The 20,685-nt window shown below is 42.0% G+C and overlaps 1 long non-coding RNA gene across 1 annotated transcript; it reads left to right on the plus strand.

Annotated features, from left to right (window-relative positions):
- Nucleotides 1-1,364: 1,364 nt before the first annotated feature.
- On the plus strand, nucleotides 1,365-19,236 carry LOC116962556. Its single transcript, XR_004407649.1, has 3 exons — nucleotides 1,365-1,420; nucleotides 15,728-15,905; nucleotides 19,131-19,236. It is a non-coding gene; the product is annotated as an uncharacterized LOC116962556 (long non-coding RNA).
- The last annotated feature ends 1,449 nt before the right edge of the window (nucleotides 19,237-20,685 follow it).

Consider the following 20,685-nt stretch of genomic DNA (forward strand, 5'->3'; position numbering starts at 1 on the left):
TAAAAAATACGGAGTTGTGTTGCTTTTAGCAGTGACCCCGGAGCGTGTCCCGCATTTTTGGCGGAGGGCAGCTCCCCTTGCCCGGGGCTCACCCAGTGCCGGCCCTGCACCCCCCCGGGGGGCGGTAGGACGGGGGGGGGGGGGGGTGGTTGTCCAGCCGCCTTCAGCAGCGTCTGGCGGGGCCCCCCCTGGAAGAAAATCCCTTGCGGGGATTTGGGGGGGGGGGGTTACCTTCGCCTAGATGAGAGCCTCAAGAAGGCACACACACCCCCTCCGGCAATACGCGGCTGCTGCTGTACGCGGAGCGTGTCCGTGTCCGTGTCCGTGTCGCGTCCCCCCGCGATGCCGTCGCGCTTCCCGCAGCGGGCTGCTCCTCTCCCGGAGCTTTTCTTTATTCATGTATTTGTTTGGTTTACGTAAGGGGAAAGGGGTGGTGGAGGGGAAGACTTTCGGTCCGTATCAGCAGGCAGAGACCATCATTCCGAAACGGGAAGAAAAAGGGGGAGGAATTGTGGAAAACTTAGCAAAAACAGAGGCGATAGCTGTGAAAAAAAAAAAAAAAAAAAAAAAAAACCAACACAAAAAAACAAAAACAAACAAACAAAAACAAAAAAAACACCAAAACCAAAGCAAAAGCCCCACACAAAACCAAAACACAAACAAACAAACAAAAAATAAAACAACAAAACAAAACAAACACCAAGCCCAAAAGACCCCCAACTCTCATTTGCTACACCCATCCTTGTGAGAAACGCACTTTTAGAAGAAACACCAGCACGGAATTCCCGCATTTCTCCATCCCGCTTATCCCAGCCTGTAAGAAGGGAAGAGAATTCCTGGGAAGGGGCTGCGCATCCTGCGCGGAGGTGCGGGGAGCTGCCTTCCAGTTCCTTTTGGGGACAGATGGGCTGATGTCGGTATTTCTGCCAGTCCCTGGGCGGCTGCGGGGGGTCGGCCAGCGCCCCCAGCCCTGCCCTGCGCTCTGCCGCTGCCAGCGAAACCGGTACAACGGGGGGGCCCGCACCAGTGGGAGATGCTGGGGGTGCGCGGCCGCGTCCCTGGCCGCGGGGGATGAATTTCAGTGGGGTAAAAATACAGCCGTGAGAGGGTATCGCGGGTGGGAGCACTGCCCGCGGTGCGCAGCGCCCTGCGCTGCCTGCTCAGCCTGCGCCGCGCGGAACTGCGCGGGGCTGCGCGCCGCCCGCCGGCCCCCGCTCCCCTCCCTGCCAAAACGCGCGGCCCGCGCGAATTTGTTGCATTTCCTCGATTGATTGTTTAGTTAGAGATTTTGCCAACTTCCTGATGGTTCATTTTCTGATTCTGAAAAAAAAAAAAAAAAAAAGGAACCGCATTTCCTTTTTGACTTAAGAGGGAGAGAGAGAGAGAAGCGGAGGCTGGGGGCTGGTGAACTCATCGAGCTGTATGTACTGGACTTTTTCTCTTCCCTCTCCCCGTCCCGAAACCCTCCTCCTCCTCTTCCTCTTCCTCCCCTTCCTCACTCCCACTTTCTGCCTTGCAAAATCCCGCCGGGCTCCTGGGACAGCGCTGGGCAGGGGGAAGCTGCACTGCTGCTCCGCCAGCTCCGCTGGCCCAGGCTGGAGGCTTTGGATTTGCTTCCTTTGCCTTAAATTGCTTTGAATTATTATTTTTTTTTTCCTTTTCCTGTCTTTTATTTCCCATTTCGCATCCTATCCTTGCAGTTCTTGTGGCTATGACAAGGGATCCAACTGCAGAAAGAAAAGTAAACACAGAAATCTGTTCCACTCGCTTTTATTTGCTTCGGGGTTTCTGTTGTTGGGCTTGTCTATTTTACTATTATTTCGATTTTTATTTTTTTTTTTTTAAGCAGCAAGGCTACTCTTTACACTGTTTTTTTCTTTTTTTCCCAGCTCTTCTGGCTTTAACTGCTGCCTCTAATCCTGCTGGGTTTAAAACTATAGCTTTCTTATAGTTGTTTTTTATCCCTAACCTTACCATACTAGAATATGCTTGAAATAGGTGGTAGTGGGGCACAAACCTTGGTGTAAGCATAGCACGCTCTATTGAAAATTACTGTCTTTTCCCCCCAGCCCCCCTCCTAAACGGTTTTTGTGCGGCCTGATGTTTATCATTCAAATTAGTGACTTCAGACCTGGCTGCAGCAGGTCAGGAGCTGAAGAAGCGCAGGGCCCTATCCCAAACCTTCTGAAATCAGCGGGAGCTTTGGATCAGGCCCTACAGAAATAAATTAGAGGAAAACCCTGGGTACAGTGTAAAGGAAAGTATATGCGAGTCAGAGAGAATGGTGCTTTGTTCAGCTGCAACGGGGAGAGGGGAGAGCAAAATCCAAACTGTTTTCTGATAGCCTTATGTCCCAGGGTATTTAACGAGGGTGGAGACCTTAAATCATCTTCAAATCATGGCCTGGTTTGGGAGTCAGTCCTAAAAGTTGCTCAAACTTGATTTGCTGCAGGAGTGAAAAAGCAGCGTAATTCACCCCTATATTCTTATATATGTGCATAGGTAACCGTGACTGCATTTGTCAGCAGCGACGCACGCCTACCTATGAGTCTGCGCCTAAAAGAATTCCTGGGAAGGTGCACACACACACACACACACACACACACAGGTGTGGGTAATGCAGCGGGAAGCAGCTCAAACGTGCAAAAATCAGTTTAAGGCACATTTATTCCCCGTCTCCGAGCCCCGGTCTCGGTTTCTCCACGTGCATCTGGCTGCAAAGGGCTGTGTACGCGTGTGCCGGCGTGTTCCGGGCTGCGGGAGCCGGGGCGTGGGGGTGGGAGGGGTGGGGAAGATGAAACCGTGTCACGACCACGCGTCAGAGCCGGGATTAGCGCAGCCGAGTGGATTTTCGCGTTGCTTCGCGGCTCCGAGTTTTCTGCCTAACAGGAACGGGGGCTTTCTGCGAAAATAATAAATCTAAGCTACCACATCAGCTGCGCACCCCTATAAACCCCAGACTCGTGCTTTAGAGACAGGGATGGGTTGAGACAACGCTACTCATTTCAAGTGTTGACATCTAGCAAGGCAATCAAAATATTTGCCCAGCCTTTGCTACAGGATTTTGTTATTCTTCCATTGAAACTATTGCTTTGTAAAGCTTTTTTTTTTTTTTTTTTTTTTTTTTTTTTTTTTAAAAGCTGTTAAAGCTAAGCAAAGATTTCTATCAGGAAAAAAAAACCTCTCGGCCTGTGCTAGGTGCGGGCTCTCCATTAGATGGCATTGCTCGGTTGGCAGTGCGAGAGGGAAAAGTGGCTTCGTGCACTGGTCATCTTCTACTGCCGGGACATGGGTTTGCATTGCCATTGAGAGCGTATTTATCTTTTCAGCACTTGTTCTATACTTCTAGTACAATTTGCTTTATCAACACCCAGTTTAATAATTTTATCGGGGAGGTTTCTGGATCAAGAATGAAAATCGATACCCGCTTGCCCTAAACGCTGCACGTTGTGTCTGCTTTTTATGCAATTAGAGACGTTATAAAAATAATTAGTTACCATATAACACTTAAAAACCATAACAGTCAAGCATAATGTATAACAGATTATACACAACCCTTTCCTGTTTTCTAAAGGTAATTCAGTCCTTATCTTGCGGGGTAGCTGTGCACATTGGCAAATGAATTTTAGACACTTTACGAATTGTGGGTATGTTGTATGCTGTGCAAAGGCATGATGGTAATAAGAAAAAAATGTTTTTTTAATGTATATAGCACAAATTGGTTTTGATCTGAGAGATTATAGATGGAATTTTAAATAATAAAAAGAATTCCAATTCTAAAAAGGAAAAACAATTAAATTATAAATCAATCAACAAAAATTTTTTTTCTACTCACAGTAACATTCTGTCTGTGGGAGTTCTGCTTTTACATCTCATGCCAGCATTTTTTTTTTTTAATTTCAAAAAATCCTTTAATTGTTAAAAATAATCTATTTTGTTTGCAAAGACAGAGATCGTTTTAATCATAAAATAATTAGCCTAATTTAATTTACACTGCTGAAATCTCATTAACTAAATTAGAGCCAGTCCTTTATTTACAATGAGGTTAGCAAGAGCAGAATCAATCTCAAACTGTTTGCTATTGTTTGTTTTGGTTTGGTTTTTTCCCCTGACTTCTTGCTGTCATTTAATTTAAAGGGCAGACTTCACATTTATCCTCATTTGGGAAAAATGTTCTAAAGAATTAAATCTGTATTCTAATCTCAAGCCACTGTGTTTAAAGAAGGAGTTTCCCTGAATGGCTTTGAAACATCCTGATTCACAAAGATTGAACTGTATGTTTTGTCAAAATTATGACCAGTAAGCTATATTGGAAATGTTATCTTGTTTTATATATATATATGTTGAAATATCTACACATACTAATGGCTAAATAGATTCTGAAGCATTTGTTTTGTTTTGTCTAGAAAAAATGGGGTTTATTTTAGGCTATGACATTTTCTCATAGTACATTTTTTTTTTCCAGTTTTGTCTTCTTTACTGTACCTTTCTTTCACTGGATTAATTATCTGAGAAAATACTAAAAGTCTTATCTGTTGGTTTTCTTTTAATAACCCCTAGTGCTTTCCTATGGTCTCATGAGAGGGAATATTATAGACATTTTGACAACTGAAGTTTTCAAAAGCTTTTTTTTTTTTTTTTTTTTTTAATGTAATGGGCACATAATGGCACTTCTATTTGTATATGTGAGTCAGTGATGATTAATTTAAAAATTTCTTTGTAATACCTTAGATTTCTAGACTCCAGAAATAATAAATTGAGTGTTCATGTCCCAGATACATTTTAAAATGTAAGTTTCAAATACTTTCCCTGTAACATCTGTAAGAGCCCAAGATGGTGAATTAATACCAACATCTATACTGATATATCTGAAGAAAAATGGCTTTAACTCTCAGGAGCCCAATGGGAACATCCTAACCCAGTTCTGCATCAAATAAGCATGTTGATGACCAAAATTTTGTTTGTTCAAAGGTCATTTTTGCCCCTTGCAGAGTCAGGGTGGGACCATAAAATTACGTGGCTCATTCCATCAATTTGTGTTCTATTATCTAAGGTTGTAGAAATGCAAAACAGTTTTTTCCCCTTGTATCAGTTTGCAGCTAAAACCAGAAGGGCTGAAGCCAGGGAAGAGAGCGACAGTCAGCTAAAACAAAACAAACACAGCCAGAGCGAAGTGTGATTTCCAAAAGGAGAATTTAAAGTCATAGCAGTGGTTAATTCGGCAACGCTGAGCATCTTCTGCCCAAAGGCACGGGCATGTTATGTTCCCATTTCAAGCTTTGTGTAACTTCTTATTTCATTATTTTTCCCTTTTATTAAGGTGCATTTACTAGTGTTTTTTTTTTGTTGTTGTTGTTGTTTGGGTTTTTTTGTTTGTTTGGTTGGTTGGTTTTTTCTGAAGTAACCTCTGTCATTCAGTGCCAATATTCTAGCAAACTGAAATTTTTGCCCTCTGCTCAGTGTAGTAATAATGATATCATCACCCTGAGCTGAAACAAAGCAGGACTTCATTTTGGGGGCAGAGGGATATGATAATCAGGGAGAAATCAGAGACCAGATCTGAAACTAGGAGAAATTGGTGAATTTCCATGAAAAATCAATGAGGAGCTGGAGTGATTTTTTTTTTTCCCCCCAGGTGGAAGAAAACTGATATCAAAGTCAACAACCTCAGAGCTTACCCCAGTCTGTGGAAATTTCAATATACATTACCTGCTTTTGACCTTTAGCAGGGCAGCAGAATAAGCAGCGCACAAATGCTGGGGGAACGGCACGGCACCCAAACACAGTTTCTCTTTCATACAAGAAAATCAGATGGAAGAAATGTAAACATATTTTTCTGTGACAGCTTGCAACTAGAATCATCCCCTCTTAAAAGATACATACTGAAATGGTCAACGTGGTGATAGTATTTAAAGCATTTTTGTGGCTTTTTCAAGCATGATAAGGCCCCGGGTTTGATTGTAGCTGAAACTCCTGGAAAGTTCAGCAGAACAAACAAACAAACAAAAAGGGGATGTGTGAGCTCTCAGGGGTCAGGTTACCCCACTTGCATATTCATCACCAAGTGACGTCTCCTCTAGTAATTTTTAACTACATTTTAGGGTAGTTGCACGCTGCAAATTGTTTGGTTAGACTCTTTTTCATGAGAGAATCAAATATATGCAGCATTTAGGGGAGTAAAAGATCATGGGATGAGGCTTGAGAGATTCAAATTGTGGTCTTGGGCAATGATGCAAGTCTAAATAAATGCTTAAAAACTCCAGGAAAAGTTCGGCGTACAGTCCTACTAGTTAAAATACAGAAGTAATAATAATACTATATATAAAAAAAAAAAAAAAAAAAAAAAAAGGAAGGGCCAAACTCTGCTATAAGCAACCATAATGAAAATTGCATTGCGGTAATGACTATACAGGCCAGTTTTTAATAACATGAAAAAGGCAATTCTGTATTCTTGCCTTAAGAGCATGTCAGTAGGAATAGATGCTCTTTCATTTTCGTATAGAAATACATAAATCTCTGCCTTTCTTTAGGCTCTTGGTGGGTCAGGTTTTAGGGTGGCTGCCTTTCCCATCACTCCTGGCCCCTTTGAGGCGTTTTCTTGCCTTATTCATGGTTCTGTTAAAAAGAGATAGAAACCACAGACTGGCTGTGATGCTAACTTAACGTGCTCGCATCCGCCTTCTCACCAGCCTCGGGAGGTGGTTCAACCCGAACGCCTCCGAAGCAGAAATCCTGTCACAGGCAAATCTCTGGGCTGGAATAGGGGGAGTGGGGGGGTGGGTGTGTGAAGTATTAGCTGATGAATGAAAGCAAGGAAAGTATTTTTGCCCATGATTAAAAAAATAAATTGGTTTTAAAAGAACATATTATATTTATTCAGTTTTGAGTTTGGCTGAGGTTTGTTATAAAAATAGTGCTGTAATTTTTTAAGAAACATTTTCTGTTTGGATAGATTAACTGTACACGCAGGCACTTTAGCTTTTGATTCCTTTCAGTAATATAGTAATATTCGTTGCTGGCATCAAAAACTGCTCTTAATATAAACAGTTTGGGAAATCTTCTGTGCCAGGCAGATAAAATCTCTTTGAAATGTGGGGCGGTGATGAGCAACTGTCAGAGAACATGATCCCCCCCTCTTCCCTCAGGTCCCAGACCCGAAGAGGCATCGCCTGCAGAAGTGCATCATCTCCAGTGCTCTGCTAGAAACGCCTGGTGCAAAAAATGTGTTTGGGAACGATATTTTTACTGAGCCAGTTGATTGCAATAACCAGTGTTGTGGGGGTTCAGGACAAAAGTAATATGGATGTCACAGCGATGTGGGGTCCTCCCTCTCTCCTTGTACTTTTTACAGCAGTAAAAACCAGCATCTTACGGCACCCAGCAGGACTCTGGCACATCCTTCCCAGCCCACCTTGTCTCCTCAGGCCCCCTCAGGGTCTTGGTGAACTTTTTTGCTTTCTATAAAGTGTGGGAAAAGCCTGACTGAAGTGGTAGTGCTGGGGAGCCAGCAGAAGGGATGATCTCCTTCACCCCTCTGCACTTGCCTTTGAAATATTTTGTTGCACCCATTGCCTTTAATGTCCATGCTCGCAGGTTATTTGCGTCTTGAGAAAAATTCCTCTGATGGCCTGGGAAGCTTATTTATAGCCAATAGTTACCTTGTGTCATTTCATATCTGTTAAATTAGGTCAAGATTCATCTGAGTTAAATTTTCATAGTTCACTGAAAATCCCCATTTACTTAAGCTGAGGCTGCGACCCTGAACACCCGTGCTGCTGCTAATCATCAGACCAGTCAGCAGAAGCAAAAATTTAAAAAGGAGGAAAAAGAGCAAAATACTGAAAGAAACAAACATTTCTCTCTATTATCTGTGTCAGTGGGTTGTTTCAGAGGTGGCCACCTCGGGAGGTGGCTGGGTCCAGCTCGTTCGTGCCACCCGCACGGATCCAGCCCGCAGAACTCTTCTCAGCCCCAGCACGCTTGAACATACCGGGCTGTTATGGCTCAGTTTTTTCTTGTAATTGTTTCTGCCTCACAATTCTCTTTTGTAAATCCTGCAGCATTTCTGAGCTGTTCATTTCAGTCTTTTGTAAAAGTTGTGTTTTGGGGCTTTTCCATTTTTGCAGTGTTTTTACTTCAGTGCGTACATGGATGCACTGCCAACATAACTGTGAACGCACCCAAAAACTGAATGTTCAATTAAGCAGCTCTTTGCTCTTTTGACATTTTAATTTCATCTTCTCTCTTTCTTCTTTTCTTTTCTTTTTTTTTTTTTTTTTTTTTTTTTAAGAGAATTAGTGGTAACTTTATCTCTCATCAAATTCCAGGATTTTGTGTAATTCAATTATACCTATCTACGTTCCTTTCTTCTTTCTTTGGCTTTATTGAAGTGACATACAAGATTGTATTTCTGTTTCTGAGAAAATTCAAATCACCCTGGAATTATCTGCATTTTTGTTTGTTTGTGTATGCCCAATAATATCTCTTACACTTCTTCAAAATCAGAAAGTTCTGATCTATTGTTTGTTACGTGTTATTATTAAACCATTTCAATGATGTTATATCTGCAGAGATCGGTAATTTGTTACAGCAGCAGTGGTGAAGATAATAGAAAAAAATATTTGGAAGCACCACTTCTTTGCATTAACCTTCCTTGCCATGTTCCCTGTCAGCTTGCATCCCCTTCTCCTCGTCTGTGAGATAGAAATAACCTTGGGACTAAGAGAAATGTGTGTTTCTCATAAGAATGCGGGACAGGAAAGCCCTTTCTTTAAATTAAAAGCAGTCGTCTTCTGCAAGAGTCTTGAGGCAGAAACTTTGCTGCTGATGGTATATGTCAGCCCTTCCACCTGCCCACAGGCATAATTTATGGGGGTTAATATCAAACCCAAAGTCCTCGTTTTTAATGCTGCTCTAATCTGAGATCTGCTGCAAAGCGGTGTGCGGGACCAGGCTGGGTCTTCCTGGAGGCTGGAGAGAGCTGCCTCTGGCAATAGGATAGGTTACGAGGAGAGTCTCCCCAGAAAGCACTTAACCACAGGAGCTGGTCTCTGCTGGGAAATTGGACTGGGGTTTGCCCAGGGCAACTCTTCAGGAGCTACCTCGGGGGTTTTTAGGTGATGTGTCCAGCCTGCTTCTGCCAGCGACCTCTCCTCCATCACACACATCGCAGGGGCAGCCACGACAGGGCATCCTTGCGTTGCAGCTCTGCCTACACATGGGCTGGCGATGCCTGGGAGGACAGACCATCTTGGCTACTCCCTCCTGGAAGGGACTTTCACCAATTTTCCTTCCGAGATATTTTGTCAGCCAGCTGTTGAACTGAGAATCTCTTGCCTTGCACAACTCTTTCTTTCCTAGGTAGATGGGAGGTCTATCTATTCCCCCCAAGGGAATAATGGGGGGCATCCATCCCCCCTTCTTGCAACACTCTGCACCCACGTGTGGTGAAGTAGTCCAACGGCGTTGGCCTGGTGGCTGCTGACTTGGCATTTAAGGGTGATGCAACGTGGGAGCCTTGTGAAAACTGATGCTGTTGATTTTACGCAGCTTTGCTCCAAATTTATCAAAGCCAAGGCTGGGTGTCAGCGCCCATGGCTGGGCGCGCCGGGACCGCGGGCTTTCGCAGACCTCATGCACGGTGCAGGTGGATTGGTATGTGGAAAGGTCACACCTACCAACTTCTTAGGCCTCTGGTGTGAAAGATAAAGCCATCTGGTCACCATTTGACAGCTTAAATTGTAATTACACCATTTGGCCTATGAATTGCTGTGAGCCACTGTTTGAAGCTGCCGTGATTCAGCTATTCCAGCACTGAGATAGGGATCGAGTCATTCCCCAGAAGCTGAGTTACAGGAATTCATCTCGCTTCATCTCCTTGGCCTGCTTTTACCTTCCAAAAATTTATCTCCGTGGATCCTTCGTTATGATTGTGAACTTGGCGGCAGCTGTTTAGCATAAATAATCACAGTCGCCGATAACCAGTAACACCTGCTGGCTCATTACCCGGAACAGGAGGAGAAGACGGGCATCTCCAGCGAAATTCCACCGCGGCAATATGGAAGTGTTTAAAGGAAGACCTGCATGGCTCAGGGTAGCAGAGATCTGAACCTTTAAATTACAGCCATTCCCGGCCTGACGATAAGTAAATAAACAATTCACAGCTGCATGGGCTAAACACAGAAACACATCTATCTCTTCCAGGCGTGATTGCTGAACAAGTAATTAAGTGCGAAATGTGAGCCCTCAATGTCAGTGTGAGATGATAAAGGTCTCCAGTTGTAAATTAACTGAACTCCAGCTAGCCCTCAATATTAACCCTTCAGGAGCCCTTGGGTGGCAATGGGTGCGTTAGCATGACTCCAGTGCAATTTGCATGCAATTATTCCTGACATTTGCCCCTGGGAATATGGAGCTGTTATTTTAACAAATTAAAAAAACAAGTGAGGGAGTTGCTTTCTCTCTTCAATCTGAGCTAGCACAGGGCACCTCGTAAGACAGGAGATGTAGTCCCAGTTCAGGGCTTTGCCACGCTCGTCCATCACACTCCCCTGTGGCACTCTTCCTCCTGGAGATAGCAGAGGTGTCACAAAACCAAAATACATTAAAGACTGTGAGCTGCTCAAGCACTGAGATAAAGATGACTGCTAATTCAGATAGGCAGATATCCATCAATGCCTTGAAATGAGTACAGCACAATTCACCTAGAGAATAAAGATTCAATGAATGACCACAAACTGAAACATCACCACTTGTTAAGTAATTCATTAAACAGGCTGTGGGGTTTTTTCCGGTTTTCTTTTGGTTTGGTTGTGGTTTTCTTTTTTTTTTTTTTTTTTTTTTTTCATGAATGAACTAGTTGAAAAGGAGCTTACTTGTGTTTTTACTTTGCATGGTATTTGATGGTTTATCTTAAGGACACAACTCCTTCAATCATATGACTATAGTCAGTGTTGTTCTCAGATGCATATCTCTAATTCTTTCAGCTTGTAATGAAAACTTTGATATTGTGCATCAAGTGCCTAGTTTTTAATCCGAGGGACTGGAAACTACAAGACAAATAAAATTAATTCAAAATAGGTTTGTTTTGTTGTTTGGTTTGTTTTCTTTTTTTTTTTTTTGTTTGCTTGTTTGTTTTGTTTTGTTTTGTTTTGTTTTGTTTTGTTTTGTTTTGTTTTGTTTTGTTTTTAATTTGGTTGGGGGTTTTTTGTTGTTTTGTTTTGCTTTGTGTTTTTGTGTTTTTTAACTCATAATTTTTAAACCATACAATAATATTTGAGGCCTACATACCAACTTTGAAACTTCTGGGGTTGGCGGTACTTAATGCAGTTTTACTCATTAGATGATTCATAAGCTTAGAGGGCTTATTTGATGCTGGGGCTGGATTTGATTCAAAGCCCTGACTGTGAAGCGATGTGTAATTGTGCTGCTGTAGGGACTGATCTGTAGATCTGGACTTTGAAGTCCGCAGACTCCAAAAGCCCATGGACCATATGGGGGTCACTGCACATGTCTGCTGGCTCCTTGCTAATTGGCAGATGCATGAGGTGAGCCCAGTTTTGCTCTCCCAGTTTACACTGGGGATTAGCAGAGCCTCATCTTTGTGTCTGGCCTCAACACTTTTGGTTTGGGCAAGTTCTGTCTAGCCACACTGTAAGGTAGGAGAAGAAAGGGAGCAAAGGGAAGTTTATGGCCATGCCTGGTGAGGTGGAGTTGAATTCTGGGGAAGACCTTTAGAAATAATATTTGAACTGTGGCTCAACTCTGGGCTAAAGTGATGACTTCTAAGGTGGAGCCAGCATTGCTCTTTCTTTCACATCATAGCAACTGTAGAGGAGAAGGACAGGAGACAGAAAGGAGGACACAGGCAGAAGAGAGCGTGTAGTCCCACCTCAGCCTTCAAATGCAGACAGAGGAACTCAAAACCGTAACTGCAGTTATGCTGTGGTCCATTTTGGGTTCCAGACAACTTAGGACCAAGGTAATAAGTCAGCAAATGCAATGCAACATAGCTAAATAGGCTGGGTTCATGTAAAAGATAATCTTTTATCTTCTGGGTTTAGCTCAGAAGTGACCCTACTGGCATTTGGTGTGATACATCCCAAGCTAAACAGATAAATCAAGAGGTTATGTTGTTGCACATATGAGACTGTTATGAGTATTTTAACTCTTGGACAAAGCTTGTTGACCTTGGCTTTTGTCCTGCAAGTATTTAATCCTTTTATCTAAGATTCCCTCATGTCGCTATTGTCTTTCCTAACAGTCTCCACAGGTGAGTAGAAAACAGTAGAAGATGTTGAAATGAAGCCTTGGTGCAGCTGCGGTAGGTAAAGACAGGGCAAATAAACGAATCACCTGTTTTTTAAGGGAGTTTAATGAGTTTGTAATGGGAATTATTTGACCTAGTACCTGCCATAGAAGGAGATATATCAGATTATTCAAGAGATCCCTTCCAGTCCTATGTCTTGCTTTTCTCTGACAATAGAAGACGAAGAAATAAGCAGCTCAGCTGTGTCTTGTTGCCTGTCTTGGTACCCTAGGGATACACCACTGAGCCCCTACTTACACACACAGGGCATCTTCCTAAAATCTTTATCCTTAAATGGGTCTACTTTCCCTGCCTTAGCCTTGTTAACATGCCACCCTTTCCTTACTCCATCATGCCTGGTCATCGTCTGTCAGCCTCAGCCCAGGAATCACATGCAGCCCACTCCACAGTAAATTCATATGGGGACCAAATGTATTCTTGGGTTCACTAGGGAAGGGAGGAAAACAGGCATTGGGTAACAGCAGGGAGATGGTACTTCAGATTCTTTGTTGCTGAAGCACATGGCTGGTTTGGGACTGGGCTCTTTATTATGTATTTCTCCAGAATTTACTCACAGGGTCTTTTTCTTTTCTTGTTCTGAAGCCAGCTGCTTATATTTCACAGCTTTACTTGAAGCCACAGCAAGAGCTGTGCTCAAAATGCTGCAGTGGGAGTCTGTATCACAGTTCAGAAAATCAGACACAAAATCCCTGGTGCATCTCAGCAGCTGGGCACGCTCCAGCCCAGCCAGGCCCCTGCCAGTAAAGCGGGGTGCCCCTGCTGAGCCAGCTCCTGGGAGTGCATCACTGGTGGTGCAAACGGCAGACGGGGACGTCAGATAACCAAGATAGGGATCTCCTGATTAATCAGAAGACCCTTATCATTCCCCTGTCCCAAAGTGTCTATATAAAAAAACCTCCATTCGACACAGCTGGGGTTTTTTTGTTTTGTTTTGTTTTGTTTTTTTTTTCAGAGCTGAAGTGGTGTAGAAGCACAGATCATCCATTTTAGGTCCTACTTCCAGCGAGGGGCCCTGGGAACTGGGCAGGGAGACAGCAAACTTTCAAAAACCAAGCTGTGAAGGAGCAAGAACACTCCTAAAATGTCCCTTCTAAAGGGGAGCCTCCCTTTTGGGTTTAAAATGCTATCTTTGTTACCACCCTGGGTAACCTCTCTATCAAAGAGCTGAATGTTATTAGAAAAGAGCTGAGTATGGGTGGGAAGACAAGAAAACAAAAGGAAATGGAAGTGCTGGAAATTGATTTTCCATTTGAATCTATTCTTTTTTCTTAATATTTTCTAATAAGACATTTTATGAAGTTTATTGCACTGCTTTCTATTTTCTTTTAGGGTGTGTTATCTTTTGTGACTTAGTTTAGACTAAAATAAACCTCAGTTACTAATTAAGGATAGAAATGGAAATCCAAAGATTTGCTTCTCATCAATGCCAAGCGGTAAATCCTTTAATGCTCTGGGATTTTGCTCTATAGCTCTAAATTTCCCATTGGTATTTAGTAATCTGCTGATTGCATTTACTTTAATTCTTTGGTCTTCAGAGTTTTCATGTTAAGGCACTCACTTACAGTAGCTCTGCGTGTTAAGGGCAACGAGTTAAAAGCTATGGGGTTTTTTTATTAAATTCCAGCTGTGTTTTTTCTGTTGAATTCCCAACTACTGTGTTATATCATACTAATAAGAGTTGTACTCTAGCTGGATAAATGGCAAAGAATTGTAGTGTCCTATGGGAGCCATGACATCATTTCCATTTTGCTTATCTGAACTCCTTCAGAAAAGAAGGGTGAGTGGTGAGCAACCGAATTGCATTTTCACTCTAACCCACCTCTTCTTGCTCTGACGTTATGGGAACGGTGTCACTGTGCAGCTTACACCCACTGGCTATCCCCTGGAGGTATCAGATGCACCTATCTCCGTCACCTCTAGGTGCTTAGTGACCCATAAGCCCCTCTTCCTGTTCCCAGGGACTAAGCAGTAGTAGTGGAGTAGAAAGGGACACTGATTCCTTTAATGCATGCCCCTCAAGGCTTCCTGCAGGCTTAGAGGCACCAAGGAAATCTTCCAGGCAGCTTTGTGGTAGGGTCTCACAACCATCTTGACACTGAGATCAACAAGAATAAAGACCGGTGAAAAGATTTGGAGCAGTTTAAAAACCTTTGGCCGTGTTCAGACTGCATTAATTCAAGAAATTTTTTTTTTTTTTTCATTTAATTTCCTCATTCCGGTTTAGACTGAAAAAAATGTTCTGTTCTCATGGTTGCTGAAGAAAGACCTCCTGACAGAGCTGGTCTAACCTTTGTTTATGGAATTAGGACTTGTGGCAGGAATTTTAGAATTGGAGAGAGACTGTGACATTTTCCATTTTATTCATATCCTTTTGAGTAAATAGTTTACATACAGAGAATCTTGGATAGTTACTGAATCAAGTGCTTTTCTAATTTAACCCAGACTTCTAACATTTTCTGAAACCATGTCCATCTCTTCCCTAGAAAAGATAATCTAGACATCAAGTCTCTGATAAATCTGTATCACTCAGCCAGCTGAAATATTTTATTTTCCCTAGCTAAGTGTCTAGCCATTCTGTGCCCTCTTGTTTTGCAATGAGCACCTTCAAAGCGTGAGGGCAATGCCATTTTTCACAATGTCATTTTCATCATTTATCTACTTACTGCACTTAATCCGGAGAATCATTCATGCACTAAAATTTGTACTTGCACTTTCTCACTTCTAACAGAAGTACACTTTTAACTGATCCCTGCTCAATCCAGCATCTCATGTAAGCATCTCCCCTCACCTCCCAGCCAGGACGCACTGAGGTTCTTTTAAGCTTTGGCTGTCAGAATCTGGGTAGTTTCACTCTTTCTAGTAATTTGGGTAAGCTAAGTTTAAAGAAGAGAACTAAATCTGTATTTTCTGAGTGATTTGGGAAAACACAATTACTTTGTTAGTCTAGGCAGCTTTCTGTAAAACCAGTGCCATAAGCTCCTGGGCACCTGAAACAGTTGACTTGACAGTATGAGTGAGGACCAAAGGCTCCAGCTCCCTGCAACGGTATAACATAACTGCATGAGGAAGACCTGTTTACATCATCGAGATAACCTGTTTCTTTAAAAATAGCAAGGTCAGGGAGGCAATAAAACTGTCAGTGTGGCAATCACAGCGGTGCTTGTGTTGTACCAGTCGGAGGGCAGTGGGGATGCTCACCAGGCTGGGGACCAGGAGGGTGGGGAACTGTCGGTGAGGATGGCCATGTTTGGGTAAACAAACTCATGGCAATATCAGCGTGGTATTGTCTGCTGAACAGCTCTATTTGTGCCAATGATATTTCCAGGTTAGCTCCTCCTAGCCCATAAAAATCTTCATTTTATTCTTTTTTCTGTTTTTTTTTTTTTTTTTTTTTTTTAGCCTCGATGCAATGATAGATGGAGTGCCTGTAAAACCTCACGGCACCATGGATGAAATCCTCAAGTCCTGAGCCAGATGTGGAGCAACTGGTCACCGAGCAGTCTTCCACCCAGACCTGCGTTTGGCTCGTGTGTGTCTATTTTCTGGTCACTGGGATGCTTCACTCTTTGTTCGCTGTGTAAGTGAGCATCCGACTATAGGAATATTTCACACTGAAGAACGGAAAACCAGCAGATTTATTCAGCTAAACAACCTTGTGAGATACTCAGGCCAGGTGGGCGCACAGCCCAATATTTTTATTGGGTTAAGAGTATACATTCTCAAAAAAGGAAGATGTTGTGTAAGGTTCACATCCTGTTGGTGCATCGGATATGTTTCAGCTACTGCTGTTTTCCTTTGGAGAGCATTTCCCTTGGCTGAGTCTCCAGTTTATCTGTCCTTGGACAATAAGTCATAGCAATGCAACTGATCTGGGGGTCACTTGTGGACACGTGTTTTGGGTCAAACTGCACAGTATTGGTACTGATTGTATATGTGCAAAGCAGTGTCTAGAAATAAAACATTTCTTAGGATATCCGAAGCGAAACATAGACTTGTTCCACTGATAGCATGGCTTTGTCTGCTAAACCAGGCAAGATATTAATTCCACCAAATTTGGGGAAATTTTGGACTTTTAAGATATTTTTCAGCTTAAAATGCTGAGAGAATGTCAGGGGTTGAGTTCAAAGATGAGAAAGACCAAAAAGAGTCATTAGCCTCATGTAAGTGAAATCTGGTTGCAGTTAGTGCAGCTGCCGTTGTCTTGCACTGCTTTTCCATTCCTTTAGTGATAGTTCAGCATTGCATTTAGAATAGCTCAAGGCAGCTATAATATAAAATTCCTGACAATTACGCCCATCTTCTCCCACCCTGTCCAAAATAAAACGGATTAAAGAAATCCATTTGAAAATGAAGCTTCAAATCCAAACTTCCATCACAGTTAAAAAGGGTTAGAGATGGGATGTGATTCTGAGTGACTGGATGGGATAAAATCGTAGTTGAGCATAAAATTTAATTGCAACTCAAACAAAACTTTAAAGAGTTTTTTATATACCTTTGTTACTTTGCATAATAGCTTTGTGTGCTATCACATTTACTGATTTTGATGAGGACCATAAACAGAAGTACTGTAAGACAAGGCTATTTCCATGGACTACTTTTGTCCTGTAGTGGGGAGGCAGGGAGTAGGAGAGAAAAGAAAACCTGTTCTTGTAGGATTTCCAGCTCAAAAAGAAATTAGAATAAAACATTTGTGAGTACTTTTCTAAATAGAATAGTTCAACTGAAGATTGCCTGTCACCAGGTCCTAATTACCTGTTTGTGTTACAGCTAATTACATTGATTCTCCATAGGTGAGGTGCACTTCTAAGGCAATGAAGGAATTTAAACAGAATGATTTTTTAGTTTTGGTTCTATTTACAGACTGTGGTATGTTAATTTGAAGAAAAGCCAGAATCTGAAACTGAAACGCCAGTGTTTTCTTCTTGCTATAATTGGAAACTTTCAAGACAAGATTCCAATGTTTGAAGGTGTTCACTGCAAGGGTATGGTCCCTTCCCATCAAGTTTTCGGTGCTGATGTATAAAGCATTAAGCGCTACGTTGGCCGCTACTTTCTCCCATTGAACTCAACAGAGATTTTATTCTCTGATTTCAGGCAGAACACAATCAGGCCAATGCTAAACACCTTTGGCTGTCCAAAAGATACTGTGGTCCAGATAACCTGCTCTGGATCTGCAGTCTATGCCTTACAGGTATTACTGGCCTTTCTTGAGTCATCAGTAAAGTGCAGTCTTGAATGAAATCAGGAATTTCTCTCATTTGAATAAAATAGCAGTGGTGACCTGAAACACTACTGTTATTTGGTGCTTCTTGGGAGCAATCCTGCTTGAGAAGGAAGTTGAATGCTGTTAATTTTTATGACGATAAAAAAAATCTTTTAATGAAGGGACGGGTTTGGCCTACAACTCCTTTGCCTCAGGGATCGGGTGTGAAGCAGCTCTTCATCTATGGGTTTGCCATGCTATCTGTAAGGGCGTGAGAAGAATTGTTTGTACCTCTGCCAAGCTGTTCCCTGCTGGTCTTCAAGAAACCAAGTTGCAAAAAGTTCTTTCTTGCAGACTGTTATTATTCTGAATGCAATGCTGAACTATCACATCAGTGTCTTGAATTTGGCTTCAGATGAAGGTTTAATTCATTTTTTAATCTGGGTTACTTCACACTATTAAAAAAAAAATATATATATACATGTATTGTATGGGACAGAGGACTTATATCACCTACAGTGATGGTACTGAGGGTGGCAATTACTATGTGCTAGAACAACAAGTCAGCATTATTTTAAGTCTATTCTTTCATCCAATGGTACAGTAATATCTACTGGACAATGGACTTTGGAAAAGTTGAAATGTTTGCTTTACAAAACAGACATAAAATTTCTCCTTCAAGGTGCTAAATTTGTGCTGAGCTGGTCCAAACACGACTGCATCTGGCTATGTCTCGTGTCTGCTACTAAAAAAATGTCCTAAATTCCAGACAACCTCTGGGGCTTTGAAATAAAACTCATTAATCCTGCATTTGAATTTAATATTTGAAATTTTATCCTAATCTTTTTTTCTTCCACATGAATTAACTTTAGAAAACTTGGAAAGGAACGTGAGGGTGGGTTTTTTTTCTTCAGTTTTTTTTTTTTTTTTTTTTTTAGAGAGAGAGAGAACATTCTTAACAAAGGGTATAAAATTAAACTAGATTTGACCTCTGCCTTTAGCAGATTTTCCACCTGGTCTGTGCAGGAAATCAACTTCTATATAGCAGCTCTTTCATAAGGAATAACATACATGAGCCTGTAAGTGACAGTTTTTCTTGGGTGGACAACAATGTTAGTTACTTTTTATGATTAATTGATAAATGTTTTGATATGGTGCCTGGGCTCTGAGTCAAAAATCACTCTAGTTAGATGATCCAACACTTGGGAAGCTGAGCCAATTACAGCTCAGGCACAGTGAAAACAATTCTAAAATATTTGAGCCTAAAAATGTGCATAGTTGTTAAGGAATCTTACACGTGGGTGTATGGTGGTATCCTGAATTACAACTACTTGGTGGGCCAATTTCTTGAGGAATGCAGGGAAGTGCAGGGATTCGAGACTCTTGCATCTATATTTCAAAAGACTTGGGAAAACAGAAGAACCACATGGACTCTTGTGGCTGGGCACGTGCTGAGGAAAACCAGACCATGGGCCAAAATGTACTTTTAGTCCCTTGGGTTACACAAATCGCTTTGCTTTTTTGGGAAGGCTTTAGGTTTTACATCTCCCCCCCTTGACTCCTAACCTTCTCTTCTGAGCTTGCTCTTTTCTTTTTCAGGCTCCAGAACTTACTTTCTACATCAGGCTTCCTACCTTGTCCTCAGATTTGCACCCTGACTCTAAGCCTTAATGTCTTTCTAAATGATCCACAAGAAGCAGGACTTCATCACGTCTGTGGCTGTAAATCAGGTTACCACTACCAGCGGGGTAGCCTGGACTCAGAGGTTGTGGGTGCAGCCCATCATCAGTGAAAATCTACACTAGACACAGCTGCTCCATGTAATGGAGGTCCTCTAGAAGAATAAACTACCTTGCAATTAAAGGCTACTTTCTCAGATTATAAGGGGAAAGAAAAAAATCTGTATTTTAGTTTCCACAGGTAAGTGAACACAGTCATTTTTTGAGTAGGATTTTTGGGTCATCGACTCAAAGACCCTTTGGAAAATTCCTTATTGCAGGTTGCTAATGACTTTGTGTGTGACACGCTGCCAGCTGTTCCCAACAAAATCACTGGAAACAGAATATTTGTCTTCTTTACTGGTTGCCCAACTTTCATTACCTAAAACATTACATGAAGGTTTTGAGGGATGCATGCCTGGGATTCAATGCCACCTCAGATCTGGGAACTGGGAGGCAAACTATGAACTTCAGAAATCTCAGTCATTGTTAGCTGTTCATCATAGACCTCTGTATTTTTCATGCAAGGATCTGATCCTGACCCCAAACATCTTGTTGCCTTCAGTGGATTTTTATTACAAGGTCAAGACCAGGCATCCCTTTAGAAAAATTGATGTCTAATGGATATAGCTAGTCCTGGAGTCTATTTTACATCACTAAGGCCATCAGACCCTGAAGAGCTTAGATCTGGACATCTATTGAAGATGTTCAAATAGACTTAAATTTAGGTATTACTCCGTCTTCTTATTGCCCTTGGCTCTTGATACACTGCTGTGTCTGCAGAAGGAGGTAAGGAAAGCTGAAGAATATATTTTCAAATGGAGGAGCACCTTTCCAATCCTTGTTACACAGTGAAGATCCATAAAGAAGGATCTTTCTTCCAGTCTGCTATGTGGTTAAAAATGCAAATTTTCCATTAATTCTCTCATTTCAGGTACCATTTGAATGGCATGATACTCCCTTCCCAGCCTCCCTCCATCCCTGCCACTCTATTTTGATCCTGGCTGCTGGATCTAAACACACTCCTGCTTTCACTTTATTTAACACTGGAGAATTTCATCATTGCTGATACGAAAGGAAAATTTCTAACAACATACTGTAAGCTTTACTGCTCATGACTTCTTAATCATGCAGATTTTATTTCATGTTAAGCTAGCAACTGAACTTTTCTAATAAACAGAGTAAAATCTAATTAGGCTACTGGAGGGTAATAGAAGAATTTGTACTCCTCCAGACACACAGACATTAGGAATTCTTCCTCAAACATACACACAGGCTTCCTGGCAGCCGTCTCATTCAAAGAGAGGCTAATGATCATACTAATTTGCACTTAGCTGATACTGTTAGGAGTTCCTTGCAGATGGAAAATATACTTCTTTCATGAGATCATACAGGGTAGCATGGCCTCGTAGATTGTGCACAGAGAAAAAGAAATC

The sequence above is a fragment of the Tyto alba genome, unplaced genomic scaffold (genome assembly GCF_018691265.1).
Source record: "Tyto alba isolate M040663 unplaced genomic scaffold, T.alba_DEE_v4.0 Super-Scaffold_26, whole genome shotgun sequence".
NCBI lineage: Eukaryota > Metazoa > Chordata > Aves > Strigiformes > Tytonidae > Tyto > Tyto alba.